The 26648-nt window shown below is 45.3% G+C and overlaps 1 protein-coding gene across 9 annotated transcripts in view; it reads left to right on the top strand.

Moving 5' to 3' along the window:
• Positions 1–7446: 7446 nt before the first annotated feature.
• KLHL8 (kelch like family member 8) overlaps positions 7447–26648 on the top strand; it is a 202917-nt gene continuing 183715 nt past the window's right edge. For 2 of the 9 annotated variants that reach the window (XM_029599660.1, XM_029599629.1), the window contains exon 1: positions 7447–7904. The gene's annotated coding sequence lies outside the window, so the exon portion shown is untranslated. Of the gene's footprint in view, positions 7944–7965; positions 8541–14297; positions 14403–26648 lie in introns of those variants that run through there. The other 7 variants (XM_029599652.1, XM_029599621.1, XM_029599644.1 and 4 more) reach the window with 6 other exon arrangements.

Genomic DNA, 26648 nt, shown 5'->3' with positions numbered 1-26648 from the left:
AACGGCCGGTGTAAAAAATCTAACTCGTAACCATGTCTTATCACATCTAGGACCCACTAGTCCGACGTGATCCTGGTCCATTCCTCGTAAAAACGGCCGAGTCGCCCCCCAATTCTGGGAATGGAGGAATGGACTGGCTGCCCATCATTGTGCAGGTTTGCCCCCCTGCGCAGGCTGACCGGCGCCCGAACGACCGAACCGGCACCCGCGAAAGGACTGCGAATAAGATTGTTGACGCTGTGCACTGTGACGAAAAGAAGAAACGGATCCCCGGGAGCCTCGAGGCCGGCGACTACCGCGAAAACGCGACCTGGAAAGGCCAGCCCCCCAAGACCGTGGCCTGTCCTCCGGTAAATGGTGAACCTTATTCTCCCCCAGGGATTCAACCAAATCTTCCAATTATTTACCAAACAACAGTCTCCCCTTGAAGGGCAAGGAACCTAGCCGTGCTTTAGAAGTCATGTCCGCCGACCAATGTCGTAACCACAACAGCCTCCGCGCGGCCACCGCCGAAACCATCGTCCTGGCCGAAGTGCGAAGAAGATCATAGAAGGCATCCGCACTATAAGCGATCACTGCCTCCAAGCGACTCGCTTGGCGTGCTTCTTCCGGCGACAGAGACTCATTGGCCAAGAGCTGCTGTGCCCAGCGGAGACCTGCCTGAAGGGAAAAATTACTACAAATCGCCATACGAATTCCCAATGCGGAGACTTCGAAGGTCTTTTTCAGCTGCATCTCCAGCTTCCTGTCTTGCAAAACCTTAAGAGCAGTACCTCTGGTGACCGGAATGGTGGTTTTCTTTGTGACCGCTGCTACTGCCGAGTCTATCTTCGGCATGCGCAGCATATCCAGGGCGTCCTCCAGTAAGGGATAGAGTTTATCCATCGCCTTTGCCACCTTCAGCCCCAAATCCGGAGTGTCCCATTCCTTAAACAGCAAATCCGAGGCAGAAAAATGCAAAGGGAAGGCTGAAGGAGGCCCCCGGAGACCCAAAACGACCAGGTCCGTTACTCCAAGCCGGGACTCCTCCTGCGGCACCTGAATCCCTAATTCCCCCAGAATTTCCGGGATAAGAGGTCCTAGCTCCTCCTTCCGAAACAAACGGATCACCTTCGGGTCATCCCCCTTGGTAGCATGGGCCCCTCGGGAACCCGAGGCCCCTTGGTCTCCGTCGCCATCAACCCCCCTCAGGGGCTGGGACGGAAGCTCTGTATCCCCGGACGGGTCCTCCGGCTCATCCGTGTCCGTGGTCGATTCCAGCTCCCCCCTGGGAACCGAGGACCGGAGAGGTTGAGCCCTACTCTGGCCCTCCGACCCCGGACCTGGCTTGGACCTTTTCTCCGCCCGAGGCCCCGAATCCAGAGTGGAGGTCTCCCATGCCCTCTTCTTGGCTCGTCTATGGGCCTTGAAGACCTTATGCATAAGCAGAACAAACGCGGACCCAAAGGATGAGTCCGAGTCCAAGGCCTCTTCTTCCTCCCTCTCAGAGGGATGTGGAGAGAAAGCCCCCATGGCAGAAGCGCAACTGTCCCCCTTGGGACCCCCCCGCTGCGGGGATAACCTCGGTGGAGGGTCGTCCTCCCCCTCACACGCCGGCAATGTGCCTGCCGCGGCTTCCCTCGGACCTAAAATGGCCACCGAAAACGCCGGCGAAGAAAACAAAATGGCGCCCGAACCCGGTGTCCCCGAAGCCGGCCCCACATTAATCGCTGGCCTGCTGACCTCGGGACTGGCGCGTACCTGCCTGCTGCCCCGGGACCCTGCCGGCGTGCGGACCCCCACTCCCTGCCGGAAACACATGACGAACACAGGCTGTCCCTTGACAGCCGCGTGGCCGCGGACCCGCAGGCCTGAAATGCAGCTCATCGCGGCCCCGACGAGGAAAAAAGGGTAGGCACAGTACAAAAAAGAAACTATCTCCCCAGCGATGGCGGTCCTCTACCTCCCCCCTCACAGGAACAGGACAGGAGAGACGAGGCACAGACAAAAGAAGAAAAACAGGCAGTACTTTTTTTTTTTTTTTAACACACAGACACAGTTACCGGTAAATCAGGTCCAGGTTCAGCTGGGGGGAGGGAACCGGGCACCCCGATGTCACCCCCAGCCCTGATAGACGCTGACAGTGGAGCTCCCCCATGTAACAGTGGCCTCAACCAGAGGGGATGGTCCCCTCAGGACCTCACTACCCTCGGGGAGGCAGGCTCGGTGACCAGCAGGCAAGCCTCTGTGGTCCGAACCCCAATCCGTCGGCTTCCTACTCTCAAACTGCTTTCTCTTCCTTTTTTTTTTTTTACACACTAACTACGACCTAAATCTAGGCCTCAGCACAGACTGTAGGTTTGGCACCCTTTCCACCTGCTACGGTAGGAGACAGAAGAATAAGAACATAAGAAAATGCCATACTGGGTCAGACCAAGGGTCCATCAAGCCCAGCATCCTGTTTCCAACAGTGGCCAATCCAGGCCATAAGAACCTGGCAAGTACCCAAAAACTAAGTCTATTCCATGTAACCATTGCTAATGGCAGTGGCTATTCTCTAAGTGAACTTAATAGCAGGTAATGGACTTCTCCTCCTTCTACTGCCGGACTGTAGGTGGCACCAGCCTAGATATAGGTGGAGTTTTTGTTTGTAAACTTCTGTCTCCATCTGCTAGAGGAGGGGCCAAACCGAGGAGTCTGGACTGATCTGGGTACATACAGGGAAACACCCTTTCTGATATGATCCTCCTGCAACCACCACTGCAGGTGAGCGCAGATTTCTACTGGCAAGTGAAGCAGAATTGAATAGTCCTGAGACTGTGTGAAATCGCCCCTCCCAAGGGAGAGAGGGGCAAAGAGCATGCTACCATTTAAATGAACTGCAGCAGAGAAAAAAAAGCCAGGCAGGATGAAAGGATGTGCACATGGTCCTGTGCCTGGGTCTTAGCCTTTAGGCTGAGAGAAGGTGACCCATCCAGGATCAGACAACAGAAAAAAAAAAAAAGCCAGGAGGGATGGATGTTGCTAAATCAGGATTTGCAACACAAACCTTCATTGATTTGTAAACCGGCATGATGTGTTTCACGAATGTCGGTAAATAAAAGTTAATTAATTAATAAATAAATAAATAAATAGATTAGGGCTTGGGAAAAAGATTTGGGAGGAGAGCAGGAGGAAGACTTTTGGCCAGAAACTTTTTGTCAGGCTAGCAAAGATTTAATTTCATCCTCTTTAATTGAAAATGGTTATAAGTTAATATATTGCTGGCATTTCACCCCTTCCCACCTATGTAGGATTTACCCTATGCTTTCAGGCAGTTTTTTTCCACTCTTGGAGGGATTGTATTTATGTTCAAGCGTACTGACGGGTGGTAACGGGATGGCTCAGCGATATATTACAGTTTGAAATAGCACTTTCTGCCAAGGTTGCTTTGCTGAATGAACCTTACTCATCAGGTGGCAAGTATCAACAGAGGCTAATTAAATTAGTATTCACTGCTGCCCATTGCGAGTTTGCATGAGTCTGGAAGGATAGGGTATTCCCTCCATTGTGCTAGTTAAGGCCTGCACTGAGGAGCTCTATCGTTTGGGCCGGATAACTGCTCATAAGAATAAATGCTTTCCCCCATTTCAACGAATATGGTCACCTTATATTAATTGGAAAATATCTCAAAGTTAGCTATTGTGCAAAGGTGGTCATTCCCCAATCTCTTTATGTTATTTTGTTTTACTGTATTCCCCATCATTTGGTATTCTCTCTAGAGCTGTGGGGTTGGGAAGGGGATTAGGGGTAAGGGGGATTAAAATGAAAACCAAGAGACACAGTTTCAAGCTTTTATTATGGTTAAATAACATTTCATTTGTATTAAGGTTAAGATGCTTTCGCTTACATTGTACAGGTACTTATGGCCTGGATTAGCCACTGTTGGAAACAGGATGCTGGGCTTGATGGACCCTTGGTCTGACCCAGTATAGGCATGTTCTTATGATTTTCTTTGCTTCAATTATTGTAATATAATATTAGCAATGATTATTGTCTACTGACTGGAGCCAGAATCTTGTTCAATGAGTTCTAATAATTTTGAATTGTACTCATAACTGTGTATTGTTTTGTGGTCTCAAAGGTTGAAATAAAAAAAAATGCAAAATGTCTGTTGGGTTATTCTTTCAGTAGCATGGGTAGGAAGATAGATTTATCGCTTTTTCACATTAGAAGAGCTGACTTGATGTGGACCATCCATGCAAATTAAACAGCTGAGCCATGTTGATATAGGCTCTAAGTAAAACACTTCAGAGGATAGGTTATTGCTATGTGAGTCCTGGGTGTGTGCTGTTATAGTATGGCAGTTTTGCAGTAAAGGTTCTAAGTGTGTTTTTTGGTGGGGTTTTGTGGTGCATTACAATATGCCTGGTAGTGGAGGGAGTTTGCTTTGCTGTTAATAAGGTCTAAACCCCAATTCATTTAATATAACAAAGCCACACACTACTTTTTCAGCCTCTACTCCTTAACAAGGTAAAAATTACTAATCAGTTGGGTAGAGATTAAGGGGATCCATACAGATCTAAGGATAACACTTTATTCAGGGGTGGCTCAAGGCAGTCTGCTGCCTGAAGCGAGGGATGAGATGGCACTCCCCAGGCACAGCACAAGTGAAATCACCAAGAGGGCTGGTCCCCTTGGAGTCTAACCTTTTTGACAATTTGAAATGCTGGGGAAGGAGAGAGGTGGTGTCAGGGTTCCCAGCAGAGTGGCAGATAAAATGTCAGAAATAACATTTCTAAGAAGTTGGCAACCCTGCCACACTCCCATGAACCCTACCAACCTCCTCTCACCTTTCCCCAGCATTTGCCCTCTGGAAAAGTGGGAGATGGGTGAATCATGGGGGTCTGTGTGTGGTGCACTGTCTCTGGGTCAGTGCAAGGGTATTAGTCACACTAGAAGAACCTTTACAGCCATGTTCTCCCTCCGTCCCCTTGTTCTTACCACACACAAAAATGATGCATTTATAATAGATTTTACATGAAAAGGATATTCAAAAGTATAGTTTTCTGAGGTCTAAATATCATAACATGATTGGCATCACAACAACGTATGTAAAAATAACAATCAGAAAACCCTGCAAAAAAGACACTTGGAACCCATATGGTATTAGGCCTATTGCAAAATGCAATACCAAAACAGCACCAGCTGCCAGTACTCAAACAGTAACCACCCTATCTATGAAAAAGCAACACTGCAAATGTTACACCAGGCCCAAAAATACCGAAACACTTCCTATTAGGAAAACAGAACAAGTTAAGCTGCTATAAATCCCTATACAGAACCTACACACAAACCTCACCTCAGTCACACATGCAGAATAAAAACAGAGCCTCATCAAATACAGAATAAAGAGACCATATAGTATAACTAAAAACAGACATAAACTGAACTGGAAACAAGCCAGACTCTGAATACAGTGCAACAATGGAAAAATAGAAACATAATTCCTCATAAAACAATAAAATCAAGAAATATAACATAAATCATAATTGTAAACCATACTAATAAAAAGAAAAAATATTTCAAAACAGCAGATGAATAATCATTCAATAATTAAATTCATTAAATTTTTTTAAAAGTTCTGAAAACCAATAAAATATTTCAAAACAGCAGACATCAAATAACAATTAAAGCTAGAAAGATTTAAAAAATTCCCTGTTCTCCATACCTGGGAATTTTTGATTTTCAGTTACCCTGAGATTGTCATTGAGGCTACACACAGACTTTGTTCTCTCTCATATACATATATATATATATATATATATATATATATATACACACTCTCTTAACACACAAATGTTCATTCTCACATACACACTCTCACTCACACATTCACATACACGTACTCTTCTTCCCCTCTGGAATGCATAAGTGGCAGAAGCCTCCACCTTCAGCCCAGGCAGTTGATGGGTTTCCTTTTCTCTCCTCCCAGGGTGCAGAATGATGCTGCTTTTGCTCTTCTTCTGGACATGCAGGCCAGCATTGCTTCTACTCCTTGTCGCTACGGCAGTTGTGCTTCCTTCTTCCCACCTGAGCAAGCCCACACCATATAATTTCCTCTTCCAGGCCCATGCAGGCGGGAAGAACAACGATGTGCAATCATTGTAGCCCTGCCACCACTGTGACATCCCCAAAACTGTGGGACCTTAGATGGCCCTGCATTCTCTCCCACTCACAGCCCCCATACATTCTTGCTCCCTCTCTACTTCCTATCCTTTCACTTTTCCTCTCATTCCTTTCTCCCATATATCCCCTTCCCTTTCTTCCCGCTCACACCTTCCTTTCCTTCCCTCCTCACTCATCCTCCCTTCCCTCACTCACCTTTTCTCCTATTCCCTCATTCACTCCCCTTCCCTTTCCTTCCCCTCTTTTCTCACTAACCCCTCCCTCTCTTCTCACTCAGCCTCCTTTTCCACCTCTCCCCTCACTCACATCCTTCCCTTCTTTCTTATTCAGGCCCTTTCCTTCCTTCTTCTTTCACTCACATTCCCCCTTCCCTTTCCTTCACTTACACCCCCTTTCCTTCCCCCCTCACTGGGTCGTCTTTTTCTTCCTGCCAGTGGTGTGCAGAAACCCCACTGGCACGATGACATCGGTGCTACCATGGAGCTTTTTCTTCCTGCGGGGTGCTCTTCTTCCTGCCTGCTTGAGGCGGCCGCCTCACCCTGCTTAACAACAGAACCGCCCCTGCTTGTATTATTATTTATTATATTTGATTTACCGTTCAACGAAAACACAAACAAGAGGTTTACAAACACAATTATAATAGTGTTAAATTAAAAAAAAAATTGTAACAGTTCTCAACTTGTGGTGTACATGGTGAGGGAGCACTTTTTCACTTAGCCATAGGTGCTAAATTGGCTATCGCTCTGCTCACAGTTACCCAGCGCCTAGGCTGGCAGACAGCAGCCCTCACTGTGCCCTGCTCCGGCAGACTACCAGATTGCCCGCATGGGCTCTGTCTGTCATAGCCTCTCAGCAATAAAGTCAGTTTGATATCCATCTAATCCCGGCTGCCAGCCACCGGTAAACTCCTACTCCTCATAGTGATTGGCTGTCTTGGATCCTTCCGTATCCAGCCCCGCCGTGATCCCCTGCACAAGACTGGACAGGAGAGCTGTCATCACCTAATAAAGCACAAGGCATTGCCTAAGCAACGAGACGCCGAGGGCCTCGCAGCCTCCTCGGGCACAACCAATTTACCATGAGAGACTAGCACGGAGATTGGATCATTATCATTCAGAGCAGCTAGACTTGGAGCTATGTTTGTTTTCAAAATAACTAAATTAGCTCCGTGTCACATTTACCTCTTTAACAACTCCATTAGGTTAAGAAAAAAAAGGCCGCTAAATCGGCAGCACTGCCTTTCCTCCTGCGCGGGAAATTGCAATCATGAGTAAGCTAGAAACTGAGGAGAAACACAGGCGGCAAGGTCTGGCCGAAGGGAAGGAGAAGCTCGGGCCTTGTAGTTTTTTTTCCCCTCACATGCCTAGCCCTATTTCCCGTGGCCCGCATCGCTAAACTTGAGAAAGCCAAGGCTAAAGAACTGGCCACTAAACTCGGCGGAATATTCCAAGCTTATTTGTGTTCTGTACATAAAAAATAAAATCACAGCAAAAATTGGGAAAAAAAAAGGCCCTATTTCCCGCAGTTTTATGCAGATGGCTTTGTCGGTCGCATGAGACGCGAACTTCATTTCCCAGCATGTCCTCAGCTTCTTCAGGCCGGCGGCAGCGCGCCCCTAACATGGCTGCCAAGCGGCTTTTGCTGACGAACGCGAGCGTCAGCTGTCGAAGGCGGCAGTGACCGGCGTGGAGCTTATTTCCTTCCGCACAGACATGGCTGGCGGAGAGACAGATTGGGAGAGAGGAGGCGGTGTTCCGGTAAAGGAAACTGACGGCCGTATTGGGAGAGAGCGGCAGGTGCAGCTAAGTTAGGAGGAAGGGTAGCGCGCGCGCTGTCAGAGAACGGGGGGGGGGGGAAGGGCGCGAGGCGCCCTGCGCACGGGCACAGGTGTGACCTCACGCGCCGTGCGCCTGACATTCCCGCCTGCTCCGTTTTTTGACTTGCCTTTTTTTTTTTTTTTTTTGGTTTCGCGCGGTGCCGCTGTCTCTTTCGGAGCTCGTGAGCCGCAGCTGTGGTTGCAGGATGGTCTTCCGCCTCTGACCTTGCAAGGATCCTTAAACTCATCCTTTGAAAGAGACCCCCCCCCCCAGGCGAGGGTTGCAGGAAGCTCCGAGGCTCGTGCGAAGTTGGACTCTAGTCACTGCAACACTGCCTTGTTTTTTGGGGGGAGGGGCTTTTTCATTGTAACATTTAACTTTGATGATGGTGCAACACGCGGCATTTTCTATTGTTGTGACCCCCGCTCCGTCAGCTTAGTAGGACATGTGGTGGAGACGTATCTAGAGCCCCCTCCCCCCCGCCTTTCTTTGGTTTTTGAGCAACTAATATTCGGGAACTTTTTATTTCACGGGTCTTCTTTCTCTGCACCCAGTAACAATGCTTCTGTAATTCAGGTAAGGATTTGCGCTAGACTTTAGCTGACGTCAGTCTTTTTCTCCTATATATATATATAATATGGATTTCTTGAGCTGCCAAAATGGACATAACTGGAAATATTTATCTTGTGCTCTTTTACTCGCATGCAGCAAACGATATTTGATAAATTATGTTGATTAGAATTGGTCACTGTCTTGTACCAAATATTAGTGGGGCAGTGGTTATGGCTTGTGTCTAATATGTAGAGTTTGATCTCTTTGCTATCCCCCCCCCCCCTTGACCGCTTACCTTGGGGGGGGGGGCATTCCTGGGTCTGGGACCTACCTGGCGGGAGCCCCCCTAGGGCAGTCTCCGTCGGCCCTCACGTTCTTTGCGCCTGGTGCCTCCACCTGGGAAAGAAGGTGTTAGTGGGTGGGATTTCCCTCCCTTTACCCCAGGAAACAAATGGGACTGTGAACAAGACTGGTAGTATGTACAAATATAAACAGGTTTATTAGACTATTTATTTATTTAGACATTTTATATTCTGTCATTCCATGTATAGATCACAACGGTTTACAAAGTGACATTCATAGTTATAACTCAACAAGATTGGTTACAGAGGTGTTATTCATAGGCTGGCATTAATAGCTATCAAGTGAAATTTTCTAGTACATATTGAAATTAATTTACTGCATAAGGCAAAGATTATGAATAATTAAAAACAAAATTATAGTTTTCACATTTTAGTCAGTGAGTTGTTTTGTTTTGAGAATCTTGCAATCTCTTGTATGATTTATTCTTCATGTTTCGATTATATTCCTTTTTGGCCTTGTCGATTATAAGTATATATATTTCTACATGACTGTACATCGTTAATAGGATGTCAAACAGCACACTTATCTACTTGTGGTTAACAGTCTCAAGCAACATAACTACATACATTCCTACAAGGTAGCAAGAACATTTAATATTTGGCAGTTTGGGGTTGTTGCCCCCCCCCCCCCCCAACAGTATACCACCACATAGAAAAGAAGGGATCTCTTGAGTTCCTGCTTAAGCAAGTGTTATTATCCTCCCTCCCTTTTTTCCCCCAAGTCTCACCTATGTGAAAAAATGCAACTGGGTTGGTGGGCATGTTGGCCTGGGGGGGGGGGGGGGGCGGGCATTGTATCTAAAGTGCTGCCATCTCCTCTGTGCCACGTCTGCTCTGCTGAAAGGGCCATGCCAATGCTGGGGTCCATGCCCTCCTGGGGGACCTGACTCTGCTCTGCCTCTGGACCTGCTGCTGAGGTCCCCTTCTTCCTGGGGGACTGCTTGATCTGTCGCTGGGGTCCCCTTGCTCAAGAGGAACCCAGGGTTACCTCCCAATCTCCCGCTGGGGTCACCTTCCTGGGGGACCACTCGATCTGCCGCTGGGGTCCACAGTCTCCGGGGGGATCGCTTGAGCTGCCGCTGGGATCCTCTTGCTCAAGGGGGACCCAGGATCACATCCTGATCTGCCGCTGGGGTCCCCTTACTACTGGGAGACCAATCCACTTCCGGATCTGCTGCTGTCCTTTGGTTCTTCTCCCTTGGTAGGAGGGTTTTCTCTGGCTTGGGTTTATAGCTCTGCTAAACTCCTGGCCAATCATTCGCTGTTACCCAGCCTGGATGGGTCACCTTTTCTCAGCTAAAAGGCCAAGACCCAGGCAGAACCATAGGAAGAGAATGTGTGTACACCTTTCCATCCTGCTTGGCCTTTTTTTTTTTCCTGTTGTCTAAGAACTGGGTACCCAAGGGTCTGAGTCCCCTTGTTAGTCAGAGTGAGAATCTGTTTGCTTCCTAGAATTATTTTTCTCACAAATCCCCTCTCTCATTCAGAATTCTCCAGTGTAGGACTTTTCCAGTCACAGTCATGTAATTTAGGGTTTTCCTATTCTTTGATTTAAAGTTACCAACAGTATTCCAGGGGGCTGTGACATGCAAATCCTCTACCTGAGTCTCTAATCATCTATTCAATGGTCATTTAAGCACCTTCACAGTAAGTGGTCTGATAACCTTTTCAATCTCATTCTGGGTTTCCTGGGCTGGTGGCTTATGTTACATAGCTGCATTGTCCTCTTTTTTTTTTTTTTCTCTCTGCTGCAGTTCACTTAAATGGTAGCATGCTCTTTAACCTCTGTCTCCCTTGGGAAGTGGTTTTCATCTTCATATATGTATTATTTATTTATTTAACAACTTTTAATATACCGACGTTCGTATGGCACATCACGCCGGTTTACAAGTAACTCAATTAAAGGAGGAAATTACAATGAACAGGGGGCAGGGGATGGGAGCAGGCCAGAAAAAAAGGAGGGGGGTAAGGGAGACAGGAGAAGAGAGAGAAAGATAGGTAGCGTGAAAGAGAGTAAGGAACAACAGTCAAAAATAAGAAATAGGAGGAACTTATTTACAGAAGGAACTATTTATAGTAGTTACAACTAGCAATAGATTAATTACATCGGATACAATGAGCAATTTTGTAAAATAGCAGAACGAGGGCGGGCAAAGGAAAGGCGATGAGGAGGTGCCTTAGAAGGGCAGGCAGGGTGTGAGGGATTAAGGCTGGGGGCTGTAAGTGTATGTACTGTAATTAAAGGTGCCACTAGTTTGTAACTTGCTGGAGCATTTACTTTTGAAGGAAGCTAGGCAAAAATCTTGATAAATACTAAACTAATCAACTATTTAAAAGATATGACCTTGAATGAAACATGATTCCCAATTAAATTGAACTTTGCACTCCCAGTCATGTTAAAAGAAAACAAAAGCTAACCGTGAAAAGCATATCGATTGCCCAATGTACTGAATGAACCTCACAAGAATGGTAGGTTTACCTGAAATCGGCTGTAAAACAATATTTAAAAGGCAGGAATGGCTCACTATGAGATACAACCACAGCATGTCAGAATCTGAATGTCTGAACATTATGCGCTAAAAAGTTTCACCAATTTAGAAGATAAACTGTTAAAGGAAAGTGCAACATTTAACCAGCTTTGGCAGACATTAAATTGATACACCCCGTCAAGGACATCAGGCAAATTTCTAGTAGTTATTGAGTGCATCGGTCTTTGATCTGTATCAAGAAATTCGGTATAGAAAAGCCCTAAATAAAATAAAATAAATAACTGGAATGAGAAAAGATCATATGCAACATTACTAAACGAGAATGCTGTCACTGCTGGAGGGGGAATAAGAAACTTAAGATGGACACTGCATGACAGGCATTGATGACTGCAGGCTAAAGTACTTTCCAGAGAAGGAACAAAGCAGATGCCAGCAAAAACAGTATTGCTCAGGGACAGGTGTAATAAGCAGCTGTTTATCTAGTCTTGTTGCCCTGGGTGAAAAATTAAAGCTGTATTTAACACAAATCTAAATACAAAAGGTTTCCACTCTGGAACAAATATGAGATATTTGAAACAAAAATAATGCACAGGAGTACAACTTCATGTGACAGTCAAAGCAAATATATAGAAACATAGAAATGACGGCAGAAAAAGACCAATCGGCCCATCTAGTCTGCCCAGCAAGTTTCCACTCTTATTTTCCCATACTTATCTGTTTCATCAATCATCAAGTTCAGGGCCCTTGTTGGTAACTGTTTGATTCAAATTTCCTGCCATCCCCTGTCATTGATGCAGAGTAATGTTTGAGTTGCATCAAAGGTGAGCATAAGGCTTAATGGTTAAGGGTAGTAACCGCTGCATCAAGCAAGTTACCCCGATGCTTGTTATCCAGACTGCACAGATCAATGCCTTGGTCAATGTTGTCTGAATGTAAATCCTGTTTTCCACATTTCCCCTTGCTGTTGAAGCAGAGAGCAATGCTGTATACCTTCAGACCACTCCCAGCTCCTCTGCCCCTCTCCAACCTAGTACATCAATTGAGTCACTCTCCTAAATATTAAGTTTCTTGTGACAAATTAAAATGATCACTACATTTGGAAAAAAAAATCCCAATAACATGGAAAAAAAAGGGTCAAACAGCGCACAAACAAATCACCCCTGATTAAAGACAAGTTGAAATAGAACTGCTTTCCTGAAAACTAGGATATCATTTAATGTCCTGACCACTTTGGGCAAGATATTTCAAGATCTGGGTACTGCATAAAAGAAGACCCTTTTTCTTATACTCTGTAGTTTGGGATCTGTCAAATGGGGCAACTGCAGTAAAACAGCCTCACAAGGATTAGTGTTTCTGCATGCAGGTTTTCCCTTGACATTCATTATTTAGGCAGCAGAACTTAGCTATGGCTAAACCTCTGGGTATAATTGAGGTTTGAGTTTGAATTTAATTTGACTTTAATAAAATTTATTATCTGCCTCGTTACAGCGACAAGGGTTCGAGGCGGATTTCAAGAGGGACATGTATATAATTTAAAGAAAAATGAGACAAGACTAGAAACAACGTAAAGGCATGCACAGTTGGTGATACAGCATTAGCAATCTGTTATTCTGAGACACTTCTGTCTTAAAAATGTATTTATATGTGCCAGGATTAAATTCCTTATTAAACAAAGTTTTCAGTGTCTTTTCTGGAGGAACTATGACAATTTGTAGACAAAATGGGAGTGGAGCTCTAGAATTGAGATGGGAGGTGCAGACGGATTGCAGCAGGGCCAGGCGTGAGGTCTTTCTTCCAGACATAATGCATGTGAGCACATTCTTCATGCCTTCCTCCTCCTCCTTATCTAAGTGATCCTTATTACAAGCTCCCACTAGTGTTCAACCCCCCCCCCCACCCCCCCCAGCCATTCTTCACCTGTTAGTGCTGAAGGATGTCTGGGTGTTGAGCATTGGTTGGGGTTGGAGGATCACGGGATAAGGAGGAGTGAGGGTAGGACCTTTTTCTTTACATCCTCCTTCTTCTGTCTTGGTGGTCCTGGTTCTCCATTCTCAGCCCTCCACCATGATTTCTCCAGTGATTCTAGAGTTCCCAAGTTGCACCCTCAATCCCTGGGGGGTCCTCGATCCCTCACCCAGAAGAATTACCCTCTTCAGTAACTCCTCTCCTTTGACTCAGCGAGTAAGTCACATACCTCCTCTTTGAACTGGAATCAGCTGGCTCTCTTTTGCCTTGTGACAGAGCAGGCTAGGGTCTATCCTTGGATGGGGGGGGGGGCAGAGAGTGGTATCCTGGAATTAAAAAATGCAGCCTACTTTTTCTCTTATTGGGGGAGGAAGGAAGGGAACAACATTACATACTCTTAACTTCTCCTCTCCGCTCACTTCCTTCACGTTTTCTCCCACCAATTGCCTCATAAGAATTTTCCAACCTGGGTCAGACTGAGGGTCCATCAAGCCCAGCATCCTGTTTCCAACCGTGGCCAATCCAGGTTACAAGCACCTGGCAAGTTCCCAAACAATAAATAGATCCCATGCTGCTATCGTGCAGTGATAAGTAGTGGCTATTCCTGCTTGGTTTATAACTGTTTATGAACTTCTCTTCCAGGAACTTGTCCAAACGTTTTTTAAAACAATCTATGCTAACTATCTTAACCACATCCTCCGGCAATGAATTCCAAAGCTTAATTGTGCGTTGAGTGAATTTTCTCTGACTTGTTTTGAAAGTGCTACTTATTAGCTTCATAGAGTGTCCCCTAGTCTTTGTATTTTTTTGAAAGAGTAAATAACCGGCTTACATTTATCTGGGCTGTTCCTCTCATGATTTTATTGGTTTCTATCATATTCCCTATCAGCCAGCTCTTCTCCAAGCTGAACATCCCTAACATCTTTAGCCTTTCTTCATATGAAAGCTGTTCCTTCCCCTTTATCATTTTGGTCACTCTTTTCCAATGCAACTATATCTTTTTTTGAAATGGAGCAACCAGAACTACACACAGTATTCCAGGAGTAGCCTCACCATGGACAGATACAGAGGTATTATAACGTTTGCAATTTTATTCTTTGTTACTTTCTTTATAATTCCTAACATTGTTTGCTTTTTTTGACTGCTGCCGCACACTGAACCAAAGATGTCAATGTATTGTTTTCCTGGATGGCAACTCCTAATATGGGACCGAACATCGTGTATGTACAATGTTGGTTACTTTTCCCCATGTGCATCACTTTGTTCTTAGCAGATGAAATGTAATGTGGACATTTAAAGGCCAGTTTTCCAGTTTTGTAAGGTCCTCCTGCAATTTTCACAATCTGCTTGTAATTCAAGTTGTAATAATTGTGTTGTCTGCAAATTTGATTACCTCATTCATTGTTCCCCTTTCCAGATTATTTTTAAATATATTAAAAAGCACTGATCCCAGTACAGATCCCTGAGGCAATCCACTGTTTACCCTTCTCCACTGAGAAAACATGTCATTTAATCCTACTGTCTGTTTTCTATCTTTTAACCAGTTTGCAATCCACAATAGGACATTGCCTCCTATCCTGTGATTTTTTAATTTTCTCAGGAGTCTCTCATGGGGCACTTTGTCAAATGCTTTCTGAATATCCAAATATAGTACATCCACCTGCTAACCATTATATACATGTTTATTAACCCCTTAGGAAAAAATAAAGTAGCAGATTGGTGAGGCTGGCTTTCCTTTTGGGATACGGCCAGCATGGATTTACAAAGTAAACGATGTCTTTCTATATGTTCTGTGATTTTATTCTTTAGAATAGTTTATGATTTTTCCCAGTCTTGAAGTCAGACTTGCCAGTCTATATAGTTTGCTGGATCACCCCTGGAGCCTTTTTTTAAAGATTGGGGTTATATTGGCCACCCTCCAGTCTTCAGGCATGAAGGACAATACCAACGATAGGTTACAAATTACCAGTAACAGACCTGCAGTTTCATAGTTCTCTCAAAACTCTGGAGCGCATACCGTCTGGTCTGAGCCATTTGCTACTTTTGAGTTTGTCAGTCTGCCGCCTTATATCTTCCAGCTTCACTGTGATTTGTATCAGTTCTTCCGAATCATCACCATAAAATACTGATTACATCACAGGTATCTACCCCAACATCCTCTTCAGTAAACACTGAAGCAAAGAATTAATTCAGTCTTTTCTCAATGGCCTTATCTTTGCTAAATGCCTCTTTAACCCCTTGATCATCCAGTGTAGAGCTTCTCAACCAGTGTGCCTTGGGAGACTTCTTAATGTGCCTCAGTGCTCAACCTGCCAGACTCAGCATGATCCTTCTCCCTGGGCTCATGCTGGATTCTATGGAAAGTGCTCCAAATCTTTTTGCTTGCTGCTTCAACCCCTTTCTCCCATCCCATGGCAACTACACAATACTGACAAAAACTGGAAGGGAGGGGCAAGAGCATGGAGCCTGCACAGCAGCAGTGAATGATAGAGAAGAGCATTTGCTGTCTGTTCAAGTCCCTTACCACTTGCCTACTCCCTACCCCCACCTGCTTTCTATAATACAGGGCTCCTCCCTGCTTTTGTTCTGTTTACGTGCAGGCCGATTCAGTAAAAACGCGGGAGAGCGGACGAACGCCCGCTCTCCCGGTGCGCGATACAGTATGCAAATGAGGTGGTGCAGTAGAAACAGACAAAAGGAGGCGCTAGGGACACTAGCGTGTCCCTAGCGCCTCCTTTTAGCCCGGAGCGGTGGCTGTCAGCAGGATTGAGCGCCCAGTTTTCGGCCCGACAGCCGCCGGCCCATTTAAAATTTTTGTTTCTTTTTTTTCCACTTTTTTTTTTTTTACCCTTCGGGACCTCCGACTTAATATCGCTATGATATTAAGTCGGAGGGTACACAGAAAAGCAGGTTTTACTGCTTTTCTGTGCACTTTCCCGGTGCCGGCAGAAACTAGCGCCTACCTTTGGGTAGGCACTAATTTCTTAAAGTAAAATGTGCGGCTTGGCTGCACATTTTACTTACTGTATCCCGCGCGCATACCTAATAGGGCCATCAACATGCATTTGCATGTTGATGAATGATAGAGAAGAGCATTTGCTGTCTGTTCAAGTCCCTTACCACTTGCCTACTCCCTACCCCCACCTGCTTTCTATAATACAGGGCTCCTCCCTGCTTTTGTTCTGTTTACTTGCAGGCCGATTCAGTAAAAACGCGGGAGAGCGGACGAACGCCCGCTCTCCCGGCGCGCGATACAGTATGCAAATGAGGTGGTGCGGTAGAAACAGACAAAAGGAGGATTGAGCAAACTTGGGTGTGCCACAAAATTTAAAAAGGTTGAGAAGCACTGATCTAATGATCCAAATGACTCCCTCACAGGCTTCCTGCTTTGGATATATTTTAAAAACATTTTTAATAGGAATTTTTTGCCTCTAAAGCCGGCTTTTTAAATGCTTTTTTGGCACCCCCCCCCCCCCTTATCAATGTTTTGCATATGACTTGCTACTGCTTATATTTTTTCCTATTTTCTTCAGATGGATCCTTTTTTCTAATTTTTGCATTTGCATGTTATGTACATGCAAATTTTGTCTCATGCATATTCATTGTGGATATCCTGAAAACCCGACTGGCTGGGGGGGTCCCCAGGACAGGGTTGAGAACCACTGATCTAGACAGATGGATTCAGGACCAGTGGGTTATGCACATCTACCAGCAGATGGAGGCGGAGCAAACTGACATCACAGTACATATACTTCTGCAGTGACATCAGCCTGCCAGCATTCTCCATCTCTGGCAGATGGTGGATGTACATCTCCCTACTGGGGATTACTTCAGATTTTGGAAAGAGAAATAAAAGGAAGTTCACCCCGCTCTCCTGCGGTGATACCAGATGGTCCCTCCACCCATTGAGAATTCCTGAGGTGATTCCGTGGTCCCTCAGATGAGTGCCTTGGTCCGGTAGTTGGTTTTTCAGGTGGCGTGGACTTAACTGATTATACAGCTGAAAGGCAGTGGGTGCAGGAAGCCGAATGTGGAGGTAACAGCATATGTCCTCTCCCCTCCACAGCCTGATACCGTCTCTGTGCTGAGCTCAGGTAAATTAAACATTTTTTTTTTTTTAATTACAGAGACAGAGAAGTAGGTTTTATTTAAGGACTTCCCCTTCCCCAGTCTCCATGCTCAGCATGTCGTTCTGACGTTTGTCCCACCCCGAGGGAGGTTCAGGGATGGGGGAAGCCTGGTGGGTTGAGCGGTCTCTTTTGGCTAGGCCCCGCTCCGAGGCTTTTTTCACTGTGCGCTGCGTGGCAGGCTGTGGTGGCATTTTTGTGCGCTTTTGCCTGCACGTTCATCTGCTCTCTACAGGATATCAGTTCAGCCTATGTGTCTAGCTGTGCGTCCAGGTTGTGCATCCAGTTTTTGAACACTTAGTTGGGCATCAGCTTGGGCATCCAAGTTATAGCGATATCCGGTTTAGATGCGTGCTTATCCTATGTGCACAAATAGGGAGTATGTTTGTAGTGCGCTTAAGTTGAGGCGCCTAGTCTTTGGGCAACTAAATTTTGGCCACCTAAATTTTGAATGCTTAATAAAAAAATGGCGTCTATAGCTAAGAAACCTAAGCACCTTTCCCTGTGTGCCACCTATCATATTTGGGCATCTCAGCCTGGCGTGCCCTCTAACTTGTGCCAGTGCTGTTTAGAGGCTCAGGGAGAACTATCTTCCTCTGAGTTTACTAAGCCTGGGTCTTCCCAGCCTGATGAGGTCTGGGTATTATCTATTTATTTAAAGGTTTTTTTATCTACTGACATTCGTAGGTACATCATGCCGGTTTACATAGAATAGTGTTAACTGGAAACGAGTTACAGCAAACAAGGGCACCGATGGGTGGATCGGTGGCACCGACGGACGTATCGGCATCGATGGCTGAGGCATCGGCAGAACTCCTGAAGGAGAGATGTGGAACGGAGCTAAGGAAAGGGGGCATTGAAAGGGTAAAGATGTGTTGGGCGGGACACCTGATATTAGAACTCCCTTAACTGGTTCGTCAGCGGGGGATGGTAGCTCAGTGACCACAGCACAAGTGCCTCCTGCTTTTGGCACCCTAGATCAGCAGTAGGCCTTCCCGATAAGGATCCACATAGCACGGATGATGAGGCCGATCCTGATTCCCTGAAGGATGGGGGAAATTCCTCCAGGATTAGAACTGTATAGAACGATGTTGCGGTTCTTTCATAGAAATAGGCTGCCGGCGTTGATTTCCAAGACTTTGAAGATGCTGGGAGTTCCTGGGGTGGATTCCAATTCTGAGCCAAAGAAGAATCTCATTTTGGTCTCCTTGCATAAAGTCTCATGTTTTTTCCCTGTGATGGAGTACAGTAGTTAGCAAATATTCATTTAAAAACATTTGCATTTCCAAAAGAAGAAAGGAAGTATATACATAGTTTCATAATGTAAATAAATACAATAGTAAACTAAAATAGGTTAAATAATCATAAAATTTAAACAGAGAGGCAGTATAGTAAGGGTAGAGATAATAAAATAAAAAATATATACGTTACCTTGGTTTAAAATCAGTAGTTTGAAATCATTATGTTAACAGCTCTTGGAAGGCTTGTTTAAAAAGCCCAGTTTTAATCCCCTTTTTAAATAATTTGTCTGCTTCTAATCGTAATTCCTGTGGAATAGAGTTCCATAGTTGGGGTCCAGCAATAGAGAGTTCTTTCTCTTACCTGTTCTCTTACAGTTCTTACCTGTTTCAGGGGCCAGGTGTGTGTAGTGAATCCTTGTCTCATCCCGATTGGCCTGTTTCTTGAGGGGAGTGAAACATCTTTGTCCTCCCTTGCGGTTACCGGTTCCTTTATGGAGTCTTAATTTGATGTCGCATTTCTTTGCGGACCCTACGTTTTGACCACTGCGTAGCCTCTCATTGTGGTTACTGACCTTAAAAACTGTGTTTCTGGTGGCGATATGTTCTGAGTGTCGAATTTCTGAGCTGCAGGCCTTGTTTTGCCGGGAGCCATTCCTTCAAGTGACTCCAGGAGCGATTATAGCTGCGTACTCTTCTTGCCTAAAGTGGTCTCTGATTTTCACTTGAATCAGTCCATTTCCTTGCCGTCTCTGGATAAGGAAAGAGATATGGAGGAATATCACCTATTGTGTCCATTGGATGTCAAGAGACTTGTTGTTAGGTATCTAGAGGTTTCTAAACCTTTCCAAAAGACTGATCTCCTGTTTGTCCATAGCTCACTGGATTGAGGAGGTAGTCACGGCCGCGTATGTGGATACTGAAAAGCCGTTACCTAGTCAGGTTAGGGCTCATTCCACTAGGGCTCAGGCAGTGTCATGGGCAGAGGTTAGATTGTCTCCCATCGACATTTGCAGAGCTGTGATACGGTCCTTTCACGTCTTTTCCAGGTATTATCTTCTGGATGTGCAGACCTGGGAGGATGCAGACTTTGCACGTGTAGTTTTGACTGGGCTGTGGGCAGCCTCCCACCCTATTCAGGAGTAGTTTGGGTACATCCCACTGGTCCTGAATCCATCTGTCTAGATGCTAGGAAATGATAAATTACTACTTACCTGATAATTTCCTTTTCCTTAATATAGACAGATGGATTTAGCTTCCCGCCCTTAGCTGCTGAATGATCGTGTTATGGTCCTCCTGTATGGCTGCGTGTTCCCGGGGATTACTGGTAAGTGTTTATTCAGTCCCTAGATTGGGGTTCATACATTCTTTGCCTGAGTTCAGTGTTTCCTCTTGGTTGAGTAAAGAAATGGTTATGTTTTTAATCAAGTTTTTGCTAGTTTGTCCACAGTTGGCTTTTGAAGAGAATGCTGGCAGGCTGATGTCACTGCAGGAGTTTATATACTGTGACATCAGTTTACTCTATCTGCAGGTAGAGGTGCATAACCCACTGGTCCTGAATCCAGGAAATTGGGCAAACCTTTTTTAAACTCGGCTATCCTTACCATATCCTCCCAGCAACAAATTCCAGAGAATGTGCATTGAATAAAAAGAAATCGTTTGCTTAGTGTAAACTGTGTTTTCTGTAGATAGGATGAATTAGCCATGCTGTCTATTTGGGTGATGTCATCTTGACGGCACATCAGGCAGAGCTCTCTCTCCGAGAATACAGAGCTTTGCTCTGATGCTCCTGCCCGGCAGATCATGCCGAACGTGCGCTGTGACTCTCCTCTGTCGTATTTTTTTTTGCGCACTTCACATGGACATGTTGAAGCTCCTCACAGTTTCTTCTCAGAGGTAAAAGGTTTTTTTCTTTCTTGCAAGTGATTCCCAAATAGCACTTTTCAGGGCTAAAAGATGTAAAAAAAAAAACCCCTCATAGGGGAGCTGTTCCATCCCGTTTATTATTTTGGTTGCCTTTCTCTGTACCTCTTCTAATTCCGCTATGTCTTTTTTGAGATGCAGCAACCAGAACTGCACACAGTATTCTAGCTGCGGCCTCACCATGGACTGATACAGAGACATTATGACATTTGTTGTTTTATTCTCCTTTCCTTTCCTAATAATGCATAACATTCTATTTGCTTTTTTGACCCATTGCTGCACACTGAATCAAGGATTTCACAGTATCCACTATGACAAATCCTTTTCCTGGGTGTATCTCCTAATATGGAACCTAATATCATGTAACTACAGTGTGGCTTATTTTTCCTCTTGTGCATCATTTTGTACTTGTCCATATATAATTACAGCTGCCATTTAAATGCCCAGTCTCACAAGATCTGCAATTTTTCACAATCAGCTTGTGGTTTAACAACGCAAATAAGTTTGTATCATTTACAAATTTTATCACTTCACTCCTTGTTTGGTGTCTTGAAATCTAAGAAAGTTGTGTGTAATTTGAAAATGCACATAGACGTAAATCAGCAAGGACATGTACATGTACTCCCTCCATTTCTTAGACACACATTGCCTCCTTTTCTCATATAGACATTCTCAGTTTCATGCACAAGCTACAATAGCATATCTGTTGCCAAAGTACACACATATACAGTATGGAAACATTCAGGCTCCCCCAGATGCATACGCAAACACAGCCTATCTTTTGCACACAGAACCATCCACAACTTTTGCCTTTAAGTCACACACAAAATCAACCTTTCTTTCTCATTCACATACGTGTTCACACAGGCTCCCTATGTCACACACCCGCATGTTGGAAATTTGCTCTGAAAGTAAAGAATACATTTAGAAATGTTGTGGATATGGGTTACACATTCCAATCTTGCTACCCAAGATTCCCACAGGGAGATTGGCCTTATAAAATCATTGTCTGCCTTTTTACCCCATAAATATTTGGAGTTTTTATAACAATTTTTAATGTACCCCCTAATAACTTGTTAACCACTCATCCAATTTCATTCAGATTTCTGCCACAGATAGTTGTAATATCAGGGAGATCAGAGTATGTTAGGATGTTTTTGAGCATTTTGAAAGCAGCCTTGCTATTGATTGGTGCATGTGATCAAACAAGGAAACCACTGCCTCTTGCTCTCAACCCCTCCCCGTCCTCTCCCCATCCCTCCTGTTTACCCTTCAGCCCCTCCTCTATCCCACTATTTCTCCCTTTGTCCCCTGAAAAGGCACATTGATATCCCTACCACTCCAGGCCTGGGGCCTGGCACTGTGCATCCTGGATGGTTGTCTGGCATGGCTCCTCTCTTGCCATCCTTCCCTTCCCAACATCCCTCTGGTTTCTCTGCCATACACCTCCCTGCTAGCAGCGTTTACTTTGGCCCCCCCCCCCCCCCCCCTTTGCCAAGAGTGAACACTACAATATCCCAGTTATTCCAGAAAAATCCGCCCTCCCCTGAACCCCATTTTAAGCTGCTCTCTCTTTCCCTCCCCATCCCTCCCTCCTTGAGCAACTGATGCCCCCTATCTCTCTCTCTCCCCTGCAGCTCATAGGTGTGCACACACACTAGAGGAATTCCAATACCCCTCGGAATGCAACCTATTCCTCTCCCTTCTCCACCGGAAGTAAATCATTCCTCCCCATTCCAATTAGATTTTATATTTCTTAATTTTATTTTATGCAAATGAGGGGGGAGGCACCCTCCACCTCAGTCCTCGAATGTCCAGTTCAGGTCTGAGGAAAAGTTGGCCACCCTACCTCCAGTAGATGTTAGGCCATGTCTGGTACAGCAGGAAGGTGAAGGAAGGAGGCTCCTGGGGCAACATCCTTAACATCAGGCTACCTTTCCCCACTGGAAGTCTTGGCCAAGCGAGGAAATGGGGGCTAGGTCGTGGTGGTTATTTTCTCTAGGACAACAATCAAGAAAGTGGCTGATCTTCCTTTCTCACGGGGCAATCAAGGCTGAGAATCCCTGTATTTTCCTTTCTGTTTTAGAGCATTAGAGCACTGTATCTTTTTTAAGAAGCCTAAAAATAAAGAATGTCGCGGCAGCAAAGCCCAGCCAAACCAGCATTACCTGCCCCTACCTACCGCCAGCAGCTCAGGTGCAGGACCTGTCACGTACCGAGCTTTAGAATCCTTTTGCAGCAGCTGCGATGGAGCCGAGAGACATGCTGCACCGGGAGGTGAAGTGACCTTGTCTAGGGCAGCTCCAGCAGAGCATTTGGATGCCTTGGAAGTGGCGTTTCCAGCATTGCTGCAGCCAGAGAGTGCATAGCACGTTTCAGACACTCCTCAGCAGCCTTGGACCTCCTCACGAGGAAACTCCTAGGGAGGATTTGGAGTTGCGGGACCCAGAAGCAGGGGAGGAGCAGGAATTTACTTCAGAATTTGTCATAATAAAGCATTCTGCCAAATAAAGAGCAGAAAGAGACAGGGAGGGAGAGATCCAAGATGGCGGCACGCTAAGAGCTGGAGCAGAGCGGCGTCCTGCTTTTTTCCTTGAAAAATTGCTAAAACTTTGGAAATGCCACTTAAAAGGAAGGGGAAAGTCAGGGTTTACCCTTCGACACCCCCACCGATATCTGTTTTGCAGCAGGAGATCACATGGTTCCTTACCTCTTCAACCATTGATCTACCAGGAGTCGAGGAACCCTTGGAACGGGGAACTGAGAGCTTTCCGTTCTGGAGGAGACCACCCTGAGCCCAGAGCAAAGAGCAGCATCGACGCAAGGAACAGGGTTGGTGTTTCAACCCGACGTGCTGGATGTGGGAACCTCTTCCGGGTTACAGGCAGAGATGCCAACGCTGACCGCGGCTCTACAGGCAACATTACCAAACTCGGTCGTCCCGGACGAGATGAGGTCCAGCGTGGAAATAACAGGACTCTGTCAGGGAGAAGGGGCAGTTGCGGTAAGTCCAGTGGGTATAAGCCTGCCAACACCACAAGAACTTACCACATTGTCTAAGCCCCTGAAAATCCCAGATCGCCCTGAAACTGTGACTATGGCTGCAATATGGGACCTGATGGTGGGAGTAGCATCCGCTGTAAACCATTTAAGCGAGAAAGTGGAGATATTGGCTTCTCAAAGCTCCCAAAATTCATCTGAATTTCAAAAGAAACTTGACCAAGTTTCAAGGAAAATTGTGACACTGGAGGAGGAGCAAGAACATTTAAAATTTAAAGCAGCAGTGGTTAAAGACAATCAATTTATTGCTAGAAAAGTGGAAACTTTAGAAAATATTTCCAGACATTTAAACATAAGGATCTTAAATTTTCCTTGGGTACTGGGTGAAAACCCATATGTTTCCTTAAAAAGTTTATGATAGAGGTCCTGTGTTTTGAAGAAGGAAATTTACCTGCTATTAACAAATGTTATTTTCTGCCTAAAGTAATTTCAATACCGAATAGTTAATTTAGGAAAATTTAACTGAACTTTTAGAAGATTCTGCAATAGAAGTAATAGATAGAGCTACATTATTGGTTTCATTAATATCGCTTTTGGATGTTCAGTTAATTATGAAAAATTATTTCAGGAAGTTTCCAACTGTTTTCCTAAATGAAAATGTAAAAGTTTTTCTTGACTTGTCTCCGATCACCCAGGAAAGGCATAGGGAATTTTTAACCTTGCGTCAACAGGCTATTACATTGGGTTATACCTTTAAATTAAAGTTTCCCTGCAAATGTTCATTAAAGAAGGGAGCCGAAGTCAATATATTCTTCACTCCCGAGCAACTGAAAAGTTGGTTTTTTTTTTTTTGTTTTTTTTTATTAAAAACTCCTATTACATCCTCTCCTAAGAGACAGCATTGCTAGTAAACTCCGTCTTAAAGAAGGGACCCATCTGCAGAAATAGTCTAAACGTCAGGTAGGCCAATTAGTGCTCCAAGGGAAGGGTTCCCTTTTAGGGACTGAGGATTGGGAGTCCAGGTGGAAGAAGAATAAAGGGAACTATTTGAATCAACAGCGGCTGCAGCAGTCAAGCTATTTAGGAGTGAGGAACCTGGACATTTGATCTCCAAAGTAGCCTGGTCTCTAAAGCTGGAGGGAGGATCATCCTAACAAGAATTTAGAAGCTGTCTAAGGCTTTCCCAGTTTATACAGCTGATTTAAATATATTTGGAGCAGACTGGGAAAAGCTGTACCTGATGCAGCAGCTTCAGAGGGGTAAACTATTCTGGCTCCCAAAGATAGATGCAGCCATAGCAGTGGTGACTAAGAGAACCACAGTGTCAGTCATATGCTCCCTACCTTTCTGGTATTCCAACGGCACTCTCAGATCTCAGGCTCCTCTGACATAACTCCTGGCACCACGCTGCTTCCAGGGGAGCAATGCTGCAATTCCTGAGCCTTTATATAGGCCTTGGATCCAGGGCTTCCTGTGTCGTTAGCTGATGACATCACTGCCTCGATATATAAGGAAGCTCTCTGCTACCAGCCAGTGCCACAGCAATAGGTCTCTTTGTGCCTTGATTCTTCTGTTCACGTGTACACTCCTGGTTCTGACTTCTGCTCACTCCTGGATTTTGCCTGAACGCTGCCTGCCCTGATTTGTGTTTGCTCCCTTAACTTTGTCTGTTCGCCACCTTCCCTGACCTCTGCCAGCCCTCTGGTTCTTACTTTCTCTGTGCTTCAGCCTTTGGACCGTTCCACCCACTGTCACCTGCTTGGGCCTGGCCCATTCTTGCACTACTCAGGCTGCACCAACTGATCAGTAGCACAAGGGCTTACCTTCCACCCCAGTATTGTGAAACCCAGTTGATGGAGGATGGTCCCAAAGGACCCATAGGATAGGATGGTGTAATCTTGCTTAAAAGGTCCTTCAAAATGGCAGGCCTTGCAATCCAGGCAGCCATTTGTAGAGGTTATGTGGCACAAGCACTGATTAGGTGGATGCAATAGGCCTTGTGGAGTATAGAGTTGGAAACATCATAATCCAGTGCAGCCTAGATAGTGATTTGGAGTTGGTGGTGGCTTTTATAGCCAACTCCATATATGATCTCTTCAGGACAGCAGCCAAACAGATGGCAATGACAGTTTTGGCTAGATGTCTGCTGCACTGTGCCTCTAAGCTTAGGCTGAGCAGATTCCTATTTAAAGGGGGGGGATCTTGTTTGGAGAAGAACTGGACAAATTGGTGAAGGACCTGACAGAAACAAATCCCCAAAGGTTGCTAAGCCACTGGGCCAGGTACAGCCCTTTTGGGGGCTCAGGCGCAACAGTACAGATAATATACTTGGGGTCCCACAGCAAGCAAGGGCCCACAGTGATGGTGTTTAGGGCCATTCTGTCCTGCTGGTAGGAGGGAGGCTTAAAACAATACTACACGGAGTGGACCCACCTTACGAGGGACCAGAGGGTCCGAGAAGTGATTATGGTGGGGATATGCCCTGAAAGCTTCAATCGCCTTGTAAAATGCACAAAGAAGGAAGCATTATAGGCAACAGTAGACAGATAACTGTATCTGCAAGTGGTGATACCGGCCCCATTAGAGGAAAGATGGGTATTCAGTCTGCTTTGTAGTTCCCGAGAAGGAGAGAGGGTTTACTATCAGTCTTGGACCTGAAAGTGGTGAACAAATCAATACAAGTACCTCATTTCAGGATGGAAGCACTGAGGATAGTAATTACGGCAGTAAGAATATTTTTATCAGCCATAGATCTGTCAGATGCCTATTTCCATATCCTGATCAGGAGATGGCACCAGTTATTACCTGCACTTTGCAATGTTGGGAAATCCTTACCAGTTCAGGGCCCTGTCCTTTGGATTGGCCACAGTTCCAAGACCTTTATGAAAGTAGTGATAGTTAGTTATAGCAGCCTTTCTGCGCAGATAAGGAATAAGCGTGCACCCACATCTGGATGACTAGCTGATAAGAGCTGACTCCTTAGAGGAAGGGTGCCAGGTAACTGCCAGAGTCATACAGATACTTGGGT

The sequence above is a fragment of the Rhinatrema bivittatum genome, chromosome 1 (genome assembly GCF_901001135.1).
Source record: "Rhinatrema bivittatum chromosome 1, aRhiBiv1.1, whole genome shotgun sequence".
NCBI classification, from domain to species: Eukaryota; Metazoa; Chordata; class Amphibia; order Gymnophiona; family Rhinatrematidae; genus Rhinatrema; species Rhinatrema bivittatum.
Note: the sequence above shows the minus strand (reverse complement) of the source record. Positions and strands in the feature narration are given on the sequence as shown.